Source organism: Chelonoidis abingdonii, chromosome 18, assembly GCF_003597395.2.
Source record: "Chelonoidis abingdonii isolate Lonesome George chromosome 18, CheloAbing_2.0, whole genome shotgun sequence".
NCBI lineage: Eukaryota > Metazoa > Chordata > Testudines > Testudinidae > Chelonoidis > Chelonoidis abingdonii.
Genome location: NC_133786.1, coordinates 3,126,261 through 3,144,542, shown reverse-complemented (window position 1 = coordinate 3,144,542; position 18,282 = coordinate 3,126,261). Strand labels below are relative to the sequence as shown.

At 51.4% G+C, this 18,282-nt stretch overlaps 1 protein-coding gene across 3 annotated transcripts in view; it reads right to left on the bottom strand.

Moving 5' to 3' along the window:
• The window catches only part of ESAM (endothelial cell adhesion molecule), an 83,400-nt gene that overhangs the window by 61,394 nt on the left and 3,724 nt on the right, over nucleotides 1-18,282 (bottom strand). Inside the window, exon 1 of one of the 3 annotated variants that reach the window (XM_075073437.1) lies at nucleotides 4,703-4,788. The exons of 1 other annotated variant lie outside the window; for it this stretch is intronic. The gene's annotated coding sequence lies outside the window, so the exon portion shown is untranslated. One more of the 3 variants, XM_075073438.1, reaches the window with a different exon arrangement.

The following is an 18,282-nucleotide window of genomic DNA, read 5'->3' as shown; positions in this document are numbered from 1 at the left end:
GCCAAGGAGCGGGGTTAGTTTTCACAAGGGATTCAAATTCAAAATCAAGTTGTGATTTGGCCAGGTCTGCACTTGCGTGTTCCCTTCGCAGGAACTTTTGCTCTGCAGCAGCACGACTACCCCAATGAGGGAGATTTTAGCTCAAGTGCCCAAGTATTCCCAGAACTGATTACGCAACTGTGAAATTCCTGGTTCACACTCTATGCTGTTAACAATACCGGCCAGCCAGTCAGGGAGCAACAGGGACCCCAGGTGAGGCACTGACCAACAGTGTGAATGATCTGGACGATTATAACACAATCCCATCCATCTGCAAAGCATGAATTATTCACTCACGCAGTCTAACGTGCTGTGTTTATTGGGGCTGCTCAGTGCATGAGCACAATAAACCCCGCAGGTGCCAGTAGCGTGCCATTAACTCGGACACGAGCACTGCAGGTGCTCCAGCAGCTAGGCCTTGTAGGGACTAGCCCTGGTGGCCCCAGTAACCACTCAGACACATGGCAAAGGGAAAAGATTTCCCTGTGGCTGGCAGGAAAGAGGAAGGCAGCAGATACGCTGGATACAGAGGTATAGACAGTCACAGTTCAAAGTGAACCACGGTGGTTCCTGTTCGGGCCCTGGGGCAGTCCCATCAAGTCAGGGCTCTGCAGACCCAGTGCTGGGGATGCTCGTTCTGGCTCAGTCTCTATTCAAGCAAATTTTGCAGATTCCCAGGCCAGGCTCAGTTACTGTCTCTCATTGGAGCCCCTCTGCATTGGCTCCCAGCCCAGCTGCTGCTGCTCCCCCATAAGACCCACTCAGACCCGCACCCAGCTGCGATGTCTGGCAGTCACAGGCTGTTTCACATATGGCTCTGTGCACAGTTCCTGACCTTCCACTCTGCCCAAGGTTTCTCTCCAGCGCCTGGCTCACCATGCGGCCGCAACCTCCCCACAAAGCCTGACTGGCCGCTCCCTAGTTCCGGCCTTTTCCCCTACCTGGACAGGATGAAGGGGCTGTGCTGTGGGAGAGAGGGACTCTGATGGGAGTTGTAGTTCCCCGCTTAGCAGATCCATCACAGCACCTTCATGGCTCTTAGAGCTACCTAAGCATGGAAGCCTTTCACACCACAAGTAATAGCCATGCAAGTCATCTTCCAATTGGTTAGTCAGCTAACGTGACATAAAGCTCTAAGGTGTGCAAGTGAGAGGAGTTGGCTAACGCATTCCAACTAACACCTCCTGAAAGACTAGTAACCTCAAACACTGGTTGAGTTGAGATTTCAATTCAACCAGCTAGGCCCTGTTCAAGTCCACACGAACGCTTTGGAAGGCATCAGCCAGCACCCTCCAGCCACACCCCTTTGAACCTGAGTCAAGCCAATTTCAACTAGCACAGCATCATTGCCCTCGCCTCATGTGACAGAAGCACATCTCCCTGCCCATAGCATGCAACTCCTGCCATCACTCCAATATTCCATAAGCATAACCCCCCTGAGAACAGCCTAACCGCCCAACACATTCTCTGTGCCGCGCAAAGTTCACAGCCCACCTGGCCCTCTGCTCAGCTGCCATACAGCTGGCTGGGTGAGATTTCAGCACCCAGAGGCACTGAGTTGCCGCTCTCCCTCTTTATCGTGATGTCGTAGTGTTAGGGCATCCCCAGCCCAGAGTCACTGTGCTCCAATCAACATGCAGCAGTGCCACCCTGCCCTCGTGAGTATGCACCAGCTTCTCTAAGCTGCCTCCCTCTGTAGACTGGCGTGGGCACCTCGCTCATCCAATCTCAAGCTTCTGTAGGTGCCTTAATGCCCTCAGGGCACTTACACATATCTGGAACCTTCCCGGAGAACCGGGACCGCTAATCCGCCTTCAATCCTCGAACAATGTGATAAGCACTGCCGCCACCTTCAGAACTTGGCCAGTGCAGCTGAAAAGGTCTGCGACCCGCATCAAGTGCAGGATGCAACTGACAGGGTCTCTCTTCTCGCCAGCCAAGCTGGGAAGTGCAACACTACCGTTACCCAGCAATGGACCACAACCAGCCCTCCCGTCCTGCTCTGCCTCAGCCCCACTGAGATATCACAGGTCACAATCTGCTCATTGCGCGCCTCATCTGTGCTTTGTGTTTAACTCGTGCCGCCTTTCACTGCCCCTTGCCCGCACCTAACGGCATGTGCCATTACGACGGTCACTGCTTCGAGGCAGAGAGCGTGTCTCTCTATAAGGCTGCTTTGAAGAGCCAGGAGATCTGAAACTGTTTGCTGATAACTGTGCAGTCTGAACTGTAGAGTTTTCTACTGCGCATGGCCCAGATGACACATTTAGAACTTGGCTGCTTCCAGTCCAGTTTCCTGGAGCCTTAGAAAACATGCTGTACTCTGCAGAGGCTAGTTACGTTCAGCCGTCTGATTTACCCTCCTGTCACAGGGTGCTCTACTCACCGCTGGGGCACCTCCTTCTGGCCAGGTCTGGGGATTAGCTCTGCCAGGCCGACACCCCTTCCTGCAGCTGCTCTCTATCACTCTGAGTCTCGCTCTCTCAGGACTCAACTGCTCCCGCTTCGTAGATTGGCCTTCCGGCCTGGTACCTGTCAAAGTACAAAGGTCCTTTCCTTCCGGGGTGTCAAAGTCTCTCAGGATCCACTGTCCTGAACAGTTTTTCCTTGCCCTGCCCCTTAATGCAGTGAGTCTCAAACTTTTTCACTGGTGACCCCTGTTGCACAGCAAGACTCTCAGTGTGATCCCCACCCCCCAAATAAATTAAACACACTTGTTAATACATTTAACACCATTATAAATGCTGGAGGCAATGCAGGGTTTGGGGAGGAGATTGACAGTTCATGACCCCCTATGTAAAAACCTCGCAGGTGGGGGACCTTTTCCAGCCCAGGGACTCTACAACAAGTAGTCACGGTCTGCACAGTCCTGACCCCTTACTGCTGTATCCCTGGGCTACCTTCCACCTTGTCTTCGCTCACCCTGAGTGTCCCTGCAGCCTCTCTCTCTGCAGCCCCCTTCTGCTCTTTGCTACTGGGCTTTCGACAGGCCCCTCCTGTCCTCTGCAGCCAAGCCTCAACTTTAATTAGTCCTCATTGTTCCCTGGCTCCTCCTCCAGGTGCAGCTTAGATGGTTAATTGGCCCACCTGGACTCCTTAACCCCTTACACCTTGTGTGGGGTGGACACCCATCACACCAAAACATAGGATCACAATTATCAATGGACATTTCAATACCTGTTGAAAATAACAAACAAGCATTCGAGGAAGAGGTTGTATCACCACTAGATGACCTCCCGAGGTCCCTTCCAACCCTAATCTTCTTTGATTCTATGATCACACACCAGAGCAAACAGGGGAGTCTCTCTGGGGACACCACTCTGACATGGCCACATTCAGTGCAGAACCCTGGGGTCCCCAGTAGCAAGAAAGCCTGGGCAGGTTGGATGGAGTTCAGCAAAAGGAGTAAGGGGTGTGGTGGGATTTAAAGTTGAATCCCAGCACCTGGGTTGAGCAGACAGATGGGGGAGGGAGGGTGACTGCAAACTGGCTGGTGAACAGCAAGTGAAGAGGGAAGGGCTTATTGATGGTGACCAGGAGCAAGCCCGCCCCGTAAGGGTGAATCACACCCCACAGCCAATGGAAATCACAGAGAGTATTTCCAGAGAGACTTTAGCCCTGTGTAGCAATCACCACTGTGCCTCTGCTGGTAACTTGCGATGCTGGGCTATTTCAGTAACGTCACATCTGACTCAAGCGTCTCGTGTAGCAGCCGCCTGACGTTCCTTGGTAAATTGCCCTCTTGATTCCCACATCAAGAGTGGGCTACCCACAGCTCACCTCCAGACTCCTGACAGTAATCCCCTATGCTAGGGGGAGAGGAATTGTGTGTGATATAATAAGGTATCCAGGGACGAAATGAAATACAAGACAATATAGGGTAGGTACCGGGGAAGCTCTGGGAAACCCAGCAGGGGATCGATGACCCTTCACTGCTCGACATTAAACAACAGCCAAAGATCTGGAGACCAAAGCTCAGAGACCAATCCTACGCTGGGCAGGACACTGGAGCGTGTCCCATTGCTCTTCCAGGAGGATGCCAGTGGGTAGGGCTGGGGAAAGGCAGCCTCCCACCCCCAAAGAGCCAGAATTACCTGCTTGCTTCTCAGCAAGGTTGGGGATGCTGAAGTACTAGTGACATGATGGCAAAAGCCTGCATACAACAATTGCTCCAAGGCCTCTGACCCAGAACATCACTGCTCTGGATTGATCACACCCTCCTCATGCGGGAAACAGGGGACTCGCTAGATGAGGGAGCCCAGGAAAGAGTTTGAGGCATCTGAGAAAAGCTGAGCCCTGGCCCTGCAGCCATGGAGCTTTGACGTTGCTGGTGCATTGACACAGGTCACGACAATAGGTGGTGAGACCCAGACCCAGGTCCCCAGGCAGCTGGGTTGGCCTGCAGGGCTTGCAGGAACAGGCTGTTCGCTGGTGACGGTTGAGCTAAGATGCAGGCCTGATTTGCGACGTGAAGTACATGGAGTACCCCCTGGCTTGCCCAGAGCACTTTCCGACCAGAGCTTTGCCCTGTCCAATATGATTTCCATTCCCGGGGTCTGATCCAACTGCTCACATACTGAGCTTTGGGGCAGGGGCACAGCACATCCCGGGGCTGTAAATCACCCAGCTGAACTCGCCTGGTTGAGGGAGAACGAAAACTCACCCCTGCCACAATTCCAGGGGAGAGGGCAGGAACTGCTGAGCCGTTGGCGCCCCTTCCGGCTCAGAGGGATCTAGGACTGACGCAGGAAGGCAGCCAGTACAAAACATTAACTATCAAACCCATCGGAAACCTGCTCCACCTTGCTGCTGTAAACAACCACAGTAAGACGCAGAATTAGTGGGCAAATATGAGCAGCCTCAGCTGCTGCCAGCACAGCTAGTTCTCTCACCACCTGCGTGGTCTTTGGGCTGATGTGCTCAAGAGCAGCATGGCTTTATCCAGATGTATGGGCTCTAAGCACCTCGCCAGATAACGGAATTTCCTGCCTCGGCCCCATCTTCCAGATGGGAAAACACTTTCTCTTTAAACAGTTGCCCCCCGAATTTCTGATCTTACATGGAGGGGCCCAAATGCACCTGCCCCTCAGCCCCATCGTCCCCTGCCCTCTGACCCCAGCATTTCTCATTATGTTGGTGGAGAGAAGCAGGTACACAGGATTAATGATTTCTTTGGAGGAGGCAGCTGCCAAGCAGGTCACATACCATTCCCCAGCTGCGTGTTGTGGCTTTCTGAGCACTGGGGTTTTAGCAGAGGTTCTGTCGTTAAGGATATCAGAGTCTCTAAAAACTCATTCCAGCATCCAGAATAAATCCAGGGAGGACTGCAGAGCTAGCCACCCGGGCACCTCAACCACAGCTACTATGGGTACCTTTCTGGGCTTCATAGGAACATTGGGGAAACAGCTCTCCCTGAAAGCAGGAACAGGTGCTGTCCGGACACTGCCCCTCTCCTGATACAGTAAGATGACTTTAGCCTTGCATTAGCCTCAGTTGACCACCCTGATCTCACGTTGTTTTTCCTTGTGACCATATGGACACTTTATCCTTCACAAGAGGAAGCAGACTGCAAGTCCCCAAACTGCCTCTGTGTTAAAGGGGCCAGATCAGCTGCTGAAGATTGTTCTCGCTCTCTATTTCAAAGAGGGACAGCCTTAAAATGTGAGCTACTTGTCAAGAGATTCTCCCTTGCCTTTCAGTGGTGCCATGTCTCACAATAGGGTTTCCCCAAGCCCCAGCTCCTGGAGTCAGGGGATGATGAAAGACTCTTGGTTTTTGTTTTCAACAAAGTGTAAGTTTTTAGCCATCCTGGTTTCACAGAAAAGCCAGGAACAATACCCAGTGTGGGATTTAGCAGCTCCAGAACCGGAAGGTTGCCATCCCCTCCTGCCGTTCGCACCTGTGCACGGCGGGTTCCCAACATTATCTGGGCAGAACACTGGTGTTCAGGAATAACGTTGCATGCTGGAGATGGCCGCACAAGGGGCAGAGCAGGATTTTTTCCTTCCCTATGGACTCCTAGGGGCCAACCCTGCTCCAAGCGAAGGCAATAGGAGTTTTGCCAAAGACTTCAGAAAGAGCAAACCTAGTTCCAAGACCTATCTGCTCAAAAAGCAATGCAAAAAACACCTGCTATCCTGAGAGAGCCCAGGCCCTGGGTCCCCTCCCAACAGCCACAGCCTTCTCTGCTCCCATGGCTCATGTGCCCCAACTCTCCTGAGTTCCTTCCACTCCCCCAGCCTGCCTCTCCTCCCCATCTCACCCTCTCTATCCTTCTGGTGGGCTTCCCACTATGCTTGAGTGGAAGAGGAACTTGGGGAGCAGAGCAGTTCCCAGGACGGCAGCCCCATTCTGCTGAGCCCAGCTCCCCCCAGCCTCACTGAGGGTACAGGGCGTTCCATGGATGTAGGTTAAGAAATGCTTTGCAGCCCCACCAGTTCCACAGGGAGTCCCCCAGCCCTTCATCTAGGTCTGTGGTGGTGGTGGCAGTCCCTCTGGCCGAGGAGCCAGGATGGAAATCCGAGAGACTCGCTCTACTGGCTACAGTGTCAAGTTTGCAGACCGGCACAGGGTAGGAAGCAGCGACAAGCAAAGAACTCCCATGCAGTCGCTCACGCTTCGCCACCAGGGTTTGCACATCTAACAAAAACCAACCGAAGCCTTGGTAAATAATAAATAAATAAATAGGAGACGTACCTATCTCCTAGAACTGGAAGGGATCTTGAAAGGTCATCAAGTCCAGCCCCCTGCCTTCACTAGCAGGACCAAGTACTGATTTTTGCCCCAGATCCCCCTCAAGGATTGAAACTCACAACCTTGGGTTTAGCAGGCTCAAACCACTGAGCTATCACGCCCCCCTCAGAGCTCTAGCCGCCTGTCACAGCCACATCTGCGAAGAATCCCTCACCTCCATGCCTGCTTCTGATATGCTGGAAAAAACTTTATTAAATCCAGGCCGAGAGAGACTTGAATGGAACGTTAGCCACTCAAAAGCCAGGAAATGCAGTATTAAATATTCCAATTGTTGGCCCCTTTGTGACCCAGGCGGCTAATTGAAGTTCAGGGCCCTGAATGTTCCCATTGGTAGGAGAAGCCGATAGAGTCTGATATTTTCTCTTATGCAAGCTTGTTTATTTACAATGAACATACAAAATCCTGGGTCTCCAAATACAGAAGGAAGCAGGAACAAGAGGACCCATTTCTTAGCTCCAGCCTCTTGAGCCGACATCAGAGCTAAGAGCTCTCTAGCTTATTCCGGGGCTGCCCTGTGTTCCTAGGTTCCTCTTCAGCTTTCTTGCCTCTCCCTCTCTGTGTGTTCACAGAATTACAGAATATCAGGGCTGGAAGGGACCTCAGGAGTTCATCTAGTCCCACCCCCTGCTCAAAGCAGGATCAATCCCCACACAGATTTTTATCCCAGTTCCCTAAGTGGCCCCCTGAAGGATTGAACTCACAACCCTTGATTTAGCAGGCCAGTGCTCAAACCACTGAGCTATCCCTCCCAGTTCTTTTGTCTAGTCTCCTCGGCACACAATACCCAGCCCAACTCTCCGCCCACCCGGTGCTAGTTTCTGGGCAGGCTTTGAAGGTTTGTTTTAGGTGTGGCCCCTTAGCAATGGTCTCGTTCACACACTGTAACAAGGTTTCATCCAGCTCTTACCAGTATTCAGTCTTAATTCCACCCCTTGTGAGCATGCGCACACAGTACAGCTCACATGCTAGTTCTCATACAATTTTGCATACGGCTGTAGTGTGCCCAGCTCCAGGGTATTGTTTCACAGTAGTGGGTAGAAGCCCCGACAGAACACAGCGCCCCACTGTGCTAGGGGCTGTACAAACAACAGTGAGATGATGTCTGCTCCAAAGACTTTACAGTCTAAATGAGCTTAGTGATATACAAAGGATCCAGCAACACAGGCCTAGCACTGTACTGATGAGGTATTGGTAGAAAAAGACCCAGTCACTAACTAGGAGGCACATCTGGCTATTTAAATAGGAAGCAGCATTATTAAACCTCTCAGGGCAGGAGGAATAGCCCTGAATACTAGCTGCACTATTCCACCCCCTTCGATGTGAGCAAGGTCAGTGAGGGTTCAGAGGGGGCCTGGAAAGATGGGCTTACTCCATGCATGGACACAACAAATCCTGCATCTTGGCAGGGCGTTAGGCTAGATAACCCTTGTGGTTCTCTTTCTGCAGAGGGGCAGAGGACTGTGTTATTCTCTACCAGGAGAGGGGACGATAATTGACTCTCCCCTTCCCTGTGCCTGACCATGGCTGTAAATGCTGGGCTGGAAGGGGAGTAGCAGAGCTGACTGTCCAGGCTTGGACTCTGCCAGCACAGCCCCTAGCTGGACTCTCTGCTGAGGGCTGGGGGCCCGGTGAGAATCCAGGGTGGATTCACATCCGGCCTTGGGAGCTGCATGTCCCAGACGAGTCACTGACCTTGCTCACATCCCAGCTCATCTGCTGGTTTAAAGTCCTCTTCCGGGCACTGGCACTGCTGGGAAGGGGTCAGAGTTTCAGTTTCATAGTGTCAGCAACAGAGGTCATTGCAGACACAGCCAAATCAGCAGGGCAGCAGCAGCCACAGCACCAGCAACTCTCCCCATTTCATCAGGAGCCTCGCCATATCTGGCCTTTTCCTTGGAGCCCCAGCTTCTGGAGTCAGGGGATTAGGAGAGACTCGGCTTTCCTTAATCAAACAGGAATATCATGGTTGCAGAGAAAAGTTTAAAGTGTGAATGACCCTAAAGTCTTCAACACAGAGACAAGCAGTGCTCAAGGGTTATTTCTGAAGCCTTGTGATTTTGAAGAGCTTAATCAATGTCTGAACCCTTGGGGCTAGTGATGCTGCCTGTAGGGGACCTCCGGCAGCTCTTTGCCAGGGATATTTGTGTGATGGGTTAGCTCACAGAACCCCCCTTGGGAGCTGCCAACGGATGTGCCAAGACTACTTCTGCCCCTGCTTTCCCTGCCAGCTCAGGACCCCAGCACCCTGTCTTGCTGAGCCAGACACCCCCCTCCGCTCCAACACAGACACAGGGTCAGAATCACTTGCCCGAAAGCTGCAGACTTGACTGAAAGCAGCTCACAGAAGTGTTCTTGTCTTTAACACTCAGATGCCCAACTCCCAATAGGTCTAAAACCCAAATAAATCCGTTTTACCCTGTATAAAGCTTACACAAGTCATATGTCCATGCTGACTAAGTTCCTTACCAGCCAGGCCACATTCCTGGGAAAGCCCAGGTGTGGACTGGTATCTCCAAGTTCATTGTTGGCTTAGGTGTTTCTTGATGGGACACTTACTGAAATAGTCTTTTCTGAGGAAGCTGGCGACCTGCTCCACTACAGCCTATTTAGAATCAAACAAGTATGCAGCCAATAGTCATAACTTCGAATACAAAAATGATACATGCATACAGATAGGATGAAAAGATTCAGTAGATCATGACCTTAACAGAGATATGTGACATGGCATATGTAGCATAAAACACATTCTAGTTACACACACACACACACACACACACGCATATTTCCATAAAGCCTTATGGGTGGCATCGTCACACCCTCCTTGTGAACTTACTGCCAGAGACTTAGACACTGTCCATGGTGAAGGCGGTACATGTAAAACCCCTGTTTGTCTTTGATACCATATGGTTTAAAGGTACTGAATGGGAATATGACCATTCATAAGTCTTGGGATTCCTAGTCTCCGGGCACCTGTAAACAGGTTGGGGTATAGTATTGCTAACAGAATGCACACGGTAATATCTGTTAAAGAGTAGGTGTCTTGGCATTTGGCCATCAATGCCATGAGACAGTGTGCCTCAGTTTCCCCCTCTACACAGCAGCATGGGCCTGCTACGCTTTGGCTGCTGTGCCAAGCTTCCAGTCTGTTTACAGGTAGAGGCTGAAAAGTAACATGCTTGTGGGACTGTCTTGTCACCATCGCTAGCATGTACAACAATTTCTTCCACAAATCAGGTATGTCCCACATCTTTAGAGGGTTTACCATTAGCATTAACTCCTTTATTTTATCCCATAGATTAATTAGCAAAAGACAGAAGGTTAACAACAAATCTACAGTGGACAGGCTTCGTTCACTCAATTTGGCTTGTTTAATGTCTACTGCATTTTCCCAGTTCTCTGTGCCCTCTGGTAGGCACTCTGATGCAGATTCTTCTGCCTCTTTGGGGAAGGTTTCTAATTCAGGCATGTGTTTCAGTCTTTTGTCAGGAAAGAATATACTGCAACCATGCCTGCCCTCGGCCCCTCCCTCTGGAACTGCTCTGGGCTGGACCCCACACACTTGTGCAATAAGGCAGTTTTTCTTCCTCCTGCCTTGAAGAGACAGTTTTACCCCTTACAAGTGTAGCAGGGACATCTTTCAATGGAGTGCTTTGGACTCCTTTGGACACTCCACTTTCTATTTCCAATAGGTCAGCTGGATGGACTCCCCCACCTCCAGGCCCCCCTGTTTTCCCTTAAAACCTGATGCACAGGACAGGGGTCTGGCATTTTAAATGCAGACTTTTCACCCTCCGCCAGGGAAAGATCCACCCTACAAAAGGTGGATGGACTCTCCAGCCCCTCCTCACCTTCCATCTGGGCTTCCCACTCTGGGTCCCCTCTGGGCCAGACACTCCTGTGTCCCCCAAAAGGGAAGGTGACCCTGGTCCAGCTATGGGCTCACAGCTACCAGCTATGACAGATCCTTCAACCATCACAATTTACTTATGCCCATATAAACTAACACAGCTTTTAAAAGTTCACAGCGTGAATTATGTCCGAGGTGCAGCAGAGCACACTTTGGACTGCTGACTCCAGTGAACTCAAGGTAGTCAGAAAGCCAGGCACGCCTGGCCCTTGCTCTCGGGTGCGATTTGTACTCCAGACCCAGAGGGGTGGGGCTTGTTGCCAGGGGAGTTATTCCTAATGACGTCCCTGTGTGGATGCTCTCCTGGAATGAGAGCATCCACACAGAATTCTGCTTCAAATGCACACACTGCCTCAGTGTGAATTGAGTCGTAGGGTTTGCCTACCCAGGGAAGTTAAGCATCTGCATTGCCCGTGGGAAATTTTTAGTGAAGGCTGGACAGATAGACAGCAGACAGGTACCTTCTCTGCACCTTGAGCCCATCTAGCTCTGTTCCCTTCATGGATTCAGCACTTGCCCCTTTCATTGTACTTTTGGGACCTACAGCAGCACACGGAGACCCCGCCAGGGGACCGGGCTGGGCACTTACACTCTAAACAGACCCAGGCGAGGTGGAGAGGTGGAGCCATCACTCCCATTGCGCAAATGGGGTCCAGAAAGTCCCACCAGATTTTCACAAGTGCTCAGCACCCAGGAGCTCCTAATACCAAAGCTCTGCCCATTTCTCTCTGCAGGGTGTCTCCTCCTCTCCCCTGGAGGGAAGCGGGGCCTGACAGGGAGACAGATCTGTCTGCAGAGGACAGGAGATTCCCAGCTGTGGCACCTTTTCCCCCACTCAGATACTGTTGCTGGGAGCCCCAGATACTTTTTACCAGGCACCGACTCCACCTGTAGTGCCCAGTTCAGATTCACTTACAGCCAGGGGGAGGAGAAATCCCATCCCACTCCGCCTTGCCTCAAACCCTTCCTTCCCAGCCACGGTTCTTCAGGCCCCTGGCCTCCAAGCTGCCTGAGCAGGGCTCCTGGGGGCAAGACCTTTCTGCCCCCCCTCGGAGGGCCTGGAACCAGGGTACCCCCAGGAGGGGCAGCAAGGTCAGTAGAGGCAGTGTCACGTATGCATTCTGCAGCAGAAATGCCTGTGGAGCAGGAGCCCTTGGGCCGCAGCTGGGGGCTTCCTGCAGGCAAAGCCCTGCTGAGATCCGTCTCTCAGACCAACTGCAGTGCTGGTACCATCCTGGATGGCCAACTCCGATCCCTGCTGGATTCAGCCAGGACTAATCCAACCAAAATAACAGAACACACAGATACGGATTTACCCAATATTAGTGCATGGCAATACGGGGCATCCGTGGCCTGAACTGTACGCAGTGCAGACAGACGGGGAATCCCCACCGCTATATCACTTGACTCTATCCACAAGAGACAAATGGCCCAAGTTTTCAAGTGAGCAGCGATTCTGGGAGCCCAATTCTACACCTCATTGGGACTTGATTTTCCAGAAGTGCTGAGCACCCACACTCTACGTATCAGGCCCTTTTCAGTGGGTTTCAGATTGGAGCCCCCAAATCACTGAATACTTTGGAAAGTTCAGGTCTATATAAACAATGCACAGCTTGGTCTCCTTCCTTCCCAGGCATCCACCCCAGGGGCCTCCCCTGACCGCAGCGTGCGTTTGCTTTGCTGGGATTGGACTGGATTGCAGAGTTGTTACAGCAATTAACACTGGCTAGATTCTGTTCAGTCTCACTCTGCTGGGTTTATTTTTCTTAACAGTCAGAATTACAGACATGACCAGAACTCCAGGCATCTGTCAGCCCCTGGGTGGTGCATGATACCTTGTTGGTCAGCCGGTGTTGTGCATCTCCCCTCTCTCCGCCCCCATCCCAATCCACACGGGATGCGAGTGCTGCAGCTACAGAGCCTGGCTCTTTAAATAAAGCTGGAGAGGCTCATTCTTTCAGCTCGGGAGGTCCCTGGTTCAGTCCCCAACGTGGCAGCTGTCACACCTGCACTATTCTCAACGTCTCAGGGCCGGGGCCAGTTCTGTCACACAGCACAGAGAGAAGCTATGACCATTGCTCTAGGACACACATACAAGAGGAGAGGCTGCACTAAATGCCACAGCAGAAGCTAGAATTAAGACTGAACGCTCTCCAGTTAGACTTCTCACCGCCAGGTCTCCAACAACCTCAGTCTCCTGCATTCCTTGTGCCCTGGGGTCATATCCACAGAGATCAGCTGATAACCACATACACTGACAGCAAGTAGGTTTCCAGGGCCCCACATGTTTCAGTAGGATGGAGGACCTAGTCCCAGTGCACAGACACAAACTCATCCAGGTGCAGAGTGGCCTGCGGGGCCCTCGAGGGTCAAACAGGGAGGAAGAGAATGCAGGTAGCAGGGACTCTAGGGAGCCAAACCCCTCTCCCATCCCTGCAAGCTGCCTGGGCGAGTGCTGAGAATGGAGATGTCACCCTCCTCCCCTCAGTGCCGCAGCAGCCGCCAGGGGCATGAGGTGCCATCGCAGGGCAAACCCCACTCAGGGTCTGGGTGTGTGGCAGAGTTTGCAGCTGGCCTACGGTGAGCATGTGGGGCAAGTCAGACAGAGCCCCAGGCAGCAATTGGCATTTCAGACAAGAGCATCACTCCCCCCTCCCTCAGCAGAGGTGTCCAGGCTCCAAGCACTGAGGACACCTGGCTTGCACAAGATGCCACATGCCCAGAGGAAAGGCACATGCTCTAGCTACTGACATAGCAGCTGCAGCAGGGCACAGAGGGCAGGTGCCACCAGCCAATGGGAATAGGTATTTGCATGCCAGGGCAGGCAGGCAGATTTGAAAATGACAGAGAGAAAAGACGTGTAAACCCAGAATGCAGCATAGCGTCAGGCTGCGGCTATGGCCCCTGGCATCACACGCTGCCACCGATGCTCCGGTAAATAGGGAGCATCTCAGGAGCCCAGGGCAAAGTGCTCCTCAGCCAGAAACAGCCTCAAAGACAAAGTGCACGAGCTACCAAGTTAAGCAGAATGAATTAAAAGCCAGGGGCATTAGCTTCATTACAGCCTGACAATATTGACTCCTGCTTGACACGGTCTGGGTTTGAGTGGCCAGTGCAACAGCGATCAATGCCCTTCAGTGTTTGGCCAGGTTAGTTCCCAGTATCCACAAGATGAACTGCACCGAAGCGTGTGTGCAGATTATATAACATATCACACTGGACTTATCATTTAGTTGCAATTGAAACTAGGATTAGTTAACAAACCAGCTCTGACCCCATCTGGCTGAATGGTAGGAGCAAGCCTCCTCCAAGATTTAAACTGGGACATCATACTTTGGATTTCGGGTCCTGAGACCAGTTGGGATATTTCAAGGTCCGACAAAAACCTCACCTCATAAAACTGGAAAGGTCACAGAAATAAGACTTTGGATGTTCTCCTGTGCTTCCTAATTCCAGACGGCACTGCCCCAATCAGATTTCCACCCTATAAGCTATTAAACATTTGGGAATTAAAGGATAAAGACAGATTTCTTTTGATGACCTGGCTCTATAGGATTAAGATGATTACCCGATGTGAAACCGAGACGAAATTAAACCGAAAGACAGGCACATGATGGACCCTTGCTGGTACACACGCACAGCTCAGAAGCAAGCGTCACAGGAGACCAAAGTGGGAAAAAATCCAAAAAAAGGGACTTTGAGGGAGGCCGAAGTAATATTTTGCTGGAACGGACCCCAATATTAGCCTTTAAGAAAAGGAACATTCACTAACAGGAACCTCCCTTCCCTGACGCAGGGGCGTAGAAAGTTAGGCTGTTTGTGGGCAGTGACTATTTATAAATGAAGAGATATGAGGAGCTGGCCTTAGGAGCAGTGCATGTTGAGAAAGTCCCCCACTGCATTTCTCACGACCCTGGGGCAGAAGGCGCTTTATACTCAAGAGAGTAAAATTCATGAAAAATGTGACTTCTCTACTCTAGATAGAAGTTGGCTGACTTGCGTTAACTCTCGCTGCGCCGAACGGAAGAAAGGGACAATTAGTTTGACACAAAGTTTAATTCAGTTGTTGAGTGTTCCTGGTATTTCCCTAACAAGAAAATTGGTGAAGTACGGAGACTATTTCATCTGGAATCTAGGCTCTCAGGCAGGCCAGCTTCAGAAGAGATGCACGTTTCCCTTACTCCGTTTTGGCGTTGGTCCCTCCCCTTTTGCAGACAGATGAATTCACAGTCTTTTTCCATTCCAGGAAATTTAAAAGACAAATGAAAATATTTCTATAGACCAGGCTTTTGAATCAGCATTCGCAAGTCTGCAGGAATGCTGGTGATGGTCTGTCCCTTGTTACTATGGCACCGAGCCAGTGCCGGCTCCAGGCGCGGCCAACAGGGAGGGGTGGCACATCCGAGTCCTCAGTGGTGGGTCCCTCACTCCCTCTCAGAGTGCAGCTCTACCAGCTGCCGAATTGCCGCCAAAGACTGAAGTGGCGGTAGTAGAGCTGCAGATCGCGATTGTGGCTTTTTTGTTTTTTTATTCCCCTCTCTTATTGCTGCTTGGGGCGGTAAAAACCTTGGAGCTGGTCCTGCACCTAGCACCCCAGGCAGGGGTAGGGGTGGAGCGGGGAATGACTTTGTGCTAGGCATTCATTGCACAAGGTGCTGGTTTAGGACAATATTTTTACACTGGGGTGGGTAAAAATCTGTCTGGGGATTAGTCCTGCTTTGAGCAGGGGGTTGGACTAGATGACCTCCTGAGGTCCCTTCCAACCCTGATATTCTGTGAATTTAGGCTCCAGTTAAGCACAGATACACAGCAGATATAATGCACTGCCTAGCCCCCATCCCAGGCCTTGCGGGTGCTACAACCAGTGTCAATCTGGTTTTCAGGTAATTGACTTCAATTTGCAAACAAGACCATGAAGAGAGGGGCTTTTGGAAGAAACAGCAGCCTCTGGAGAGGGTCTGGTTGTCCCTGGGATCTGACTGTGTGTACATTTGAGATGACTGAAAAAGGCTTTTTAGAGTCATTTAGAGAGACGTATTTGAAGCTGAAAACCCAGGACATTGATGATGCACCTGCCAGCTTCTGTCCCTAGCGCAGTGCTAGCTGCAGGATGGGTCCAGAAACAACTCGGGCGGGTCTTGTCCCTTTGCTAGAAAGTTCGGATCAGACTCTGCCAGGGAGACAACTCATTGGAATTTTAGACCCCCCCCAACCCACAGAGGGCTATGGAGTCTGCTTTGTCACAACCCCACCCCCAGGTTAAACCTTGTAACTATGGAACTTTACACTCTGTGCGACAGCTCTGGCCATGCCTCAGAGCGTTACAACAGGATCATGGAAATTCGAGCTGGAAATAGACAGTCACTCCCATTCCCCAGGGCCCCGTGCAGGCGTGTTCCTTACAGCAGTGTCTTGTTAATGTCCTAAGCTACTGCCACTTCCTTTGCGGGAGGGGGGACTCCACAGCCTGGGGAGGAGGGATAGCTCAGTAGTTTGAGCATTGGCCTGCTAAACCCAGGGTTGTGAGTTAAATCCTCCAGGGGGCCATTTGGGGAATTGGGGTAAAAATCTGGGGATTGGTCCTGCTCTGAGCAGGGGGTTGGACTAGATCTCCTGAGATCCCTTCCAACCCTGATATTCTATGATTCTAGCTGGATCTCAGGAGGAGTTTCCCGATTCTCTTGCTCAATTCTCCCATGTTGCAACAATGTATCTAGCCAGGCGGCTGGGGGCAGTTCAGTCCCTTCCGGAGAGCAGAACACCCCCTCCAGTACCAGAGAAGCTCAGAAAAGTTCTTCCTGCTATAGCTAGAGTAGGGGAGCCCAGCATCAGTTACCACAGGCCAGTCACATGGCGTTAACCTCATGGGATAGTTACACTGCATACCCACCCCAGAATCAGAAGCCTGGCGCCTGTTTTACAGTCATATCATTGCAATGGTCCAGACCGTTACTGGAAAGATTATGACAACCAATCATCAGCCTGGGTCCAGGACATAGCCTGCCTCGCAGGCCCTAGAACACTAGAGAGCTGGTGGGACAGGCCTGGTGTCGAAGGGGTGAAGGAAAGAAGCCAGCAGGAGGTAGGACTGCCTGAGAACCTACCTATTTACACTAGACAGAAAACCCATTCCAGTACCTGCACAGATTTCACCAATTGTGCCAAATGAAGGAAAGTGACAGACTTGCAGGACACGTTTCCCCAGCGAGCCCACATCACCAATGCTGTGATCATCACAGATATGTGCGCAGTTATTTCACAATTAGCATCAGTGCTTTTCAGTTACTAAAAATGAATTTCCTTTTCCGGCTCGCGGTGATTTCAGCAATTCAAGGCTCGGAATCCATAGGGTAGCATTTTTAACAGGATTAGCGCTGTCCCTGACTCTATAAGCTATATCATCACAAATCATTTATAAAGGCCCATAGACACTTACACGGTGCCCTACAAACAGATTAACCACACGCTACAGGCAGCAGATTTCCATAAATTAGATCAAGACAAGACAAGAGAACAGTTCAGGTAAGGAAGGGTTGTGGGAACCACAAGAGTAAAAAACAACGCATGGTAAAAAGTGGCACAGCAGAAACAGCATCAATCACTGCAGCCTCCACCTGATCTCTGAGTGGCCTGGTCCTACACTATATGGTTAGGTCGACACAAGGCAGTTTAAGTCAACCTAGCTGTGCATGTGTCTACACTTACATTTGGCTCCCACAGACGTAAGTGCCCTGCTACGCTGACCTAACATCAGTGCCAAGAGCAGTGGAGAGTCACGGTCAATGTAGTTTGGTTGCCACAGGAATAGCGTAGATACTGCATTACTTACATTGGCTGTTACTATCCCACAATGCCCCGCAGTGACCACTATGGTCACCGTTGTGAACTCCACTGCCCTCCCCATTAAAGCCCTGTGAATTTTTGAAATTCCTTATCTTGGTTGCCTAGTGTGGTGAGCACCTAGCACTTCTCCATCATTGAGTGTAACTGCCCAGCTGACCATGCTACCTACACGCTGCAGACGCACTCCTGCCAGGAGCAGACGGAAGATATTGGATCTCCTGGGCCTGTGGGGAGAAGAGGCTGTGCAAGAACAGCTCTGACCCAGCCACAGAAACATGGACATCTACAAGCAGATTGCTTGGTGGAGGCAGGAGAAGGGCTACGACAGGGGCCTGTAGCAGCACTGCATGAAACCCAAGGAGCCGCAGTAGGAGTACCAGAAGGCCAGGGAGGCCAACAAATGATGTGGTGCTGAAAGAAGAGGAGGAAGAGGACTTGGGATGACATGTTCCAGGAGATCCTGCAAGCCAATGCTGCATCAGAGAAGGATCACAGGGCCTGGAGGATCATCACTGCAGACAGCCTGGAGAAGGACGGAGTGGAGAGGAACATGCAAGCAGGAGGTACTTGCGCTTCTCAGACAGCAAACTGAGATGCTGTGGACTCTGGCAGAGTTGCAGGTTCAACAATCCCATGCTCGCCCCCATCGGCAGCCCACTGAGAATTCAATGTTGGGACCTCCCTATACCCCTCTGCCCCCAATATTCCAGGTGGCAGCAGGGGTCAACGCACTACTGTTG